The sequence below is a fragment of the Vigna unguiculata genome, chromosome 8 (genome assembly GCF_037176805.1).
Source record: "Vigna unguiculata cultivar grain cowpea cultivar isolate G323 ecotype 2 chromosome 8, ASM3717680v1, whole genome shotgun sequence".
In the NCBI taxonomy this organism is placed as follows: domain Eukaryota; kingdom Viridiplantae; phylum Streptophyta; class Magnoliopsida; order Fabales; family Fabaceae; genus Vigna; species Vigna unguiculata.
The window spans coordinates 12913556-12914952 of NC_140799.1; positions in this window are offsets into that span (position 1 = coordinate 12913556).

Below are 1397 nucleotides of genomic sequence, written 5' to 3' on the forward strand. Positions count from 1 at the left end.
CAACAGCTACCCAATATTCGGGAAATCCTTTTCCTGAACCCATACATGTTTCAGTAGGTCTTACTGTAACCGGTTTGTCTGGAAAAATACGTACCCATATTTGTCCACCTCGGCGAACATTTCTTGACATTGCCCGCCGTCCCGCTTCTATTTGTCTAGATGTTATCCAAGCTGGCTCAAGTGCCTGAAGAGCATATCTTCCGAAGCAAATATTATTACCTTGATAGGATATTCCCTTCATTCTTCCTCTATATTGTTTACGAAATCTGGTTCTTTGGGGGTTATAATTGATGGTTGTTTTTCAATTCCATCTTTATTACAGAACCGTACATGAGATTTTCACCTCATACGGCTCCTCGCGAATGAAGTAATTCAAATATCTATATCTATATGGATATAGATTCTATCTAATCGATAAAATAATAGAAATAGTCATATGTTTAGTAAATAACGAAATCTCGGTATTTTTTGAGATTTCATACAATCTTCGAAATTTTTAGATCTTGTTTTCAATATCGATTCTTAGAATTGGCAAAAATATAAAAAAATTCAATAAAAGAAAAATTCTCGCGGGCGAATATTTACTCTTTTATTCTCAAATTCAGATGTAATGAAATTCAGATGTTAATGTAGGGTACAACTCCTAAAAAATGGATTGTTTTTAGGTTTCTTCCGCCATCCCACCTAAGAAATCATTAAGATTTGTTTTCTTTAAGATTTTTTTAATAAAATCTTAAGTCTTAAGTATTTGCAGGTTTCGTCATTCCCATCGCCTCTCGATTAATGGTTAGGTTTTAATTCGACAATGGAGCCTTTCTCATAGCTAAAAATTAATAAAATTTTTTTAGAATAGAATATTCATTTCTTTTTTCGTGAATCAATATTATCAGTTTTTCTTGATTCAGAGCTCTTAATTTATTGACATTAAAAATAAAAAAATATATATATATTATTCTTTTTTATTTTTAAGGATGCTTTAATACACTATCTTTTCTGAGATGACCCATAGACCTTTACATATTCGAATTCTATATCATTGATATATTTTAATCTCTTTCTTTCACCTTTTCTTTTATCTATATATTTTTATTGCTTTACAACTAAATAATCTTTTTTTTCTTTTATCTTTCACAATTTTTCAGTTGCTATATTCTTTTTTTATTAAATCTTTTTTCTTTTGACTAATTCTTTAGATCTAGATAATCCGAAGTGATGTGTTGGTTATTAGTTCTTTTTAAATGAATTGATACTATTAACCGGTTTCTTTTTTTTTTTAATCATTCTAAAAAACTAACGAGTCACACACTAAGCATGGTAATCCTCTATAAAATGATTAATTTCTTTTTTTAGTCGATTCAATCTTATAAAATAGATAAATTTTTGAGAATCAAAATCGA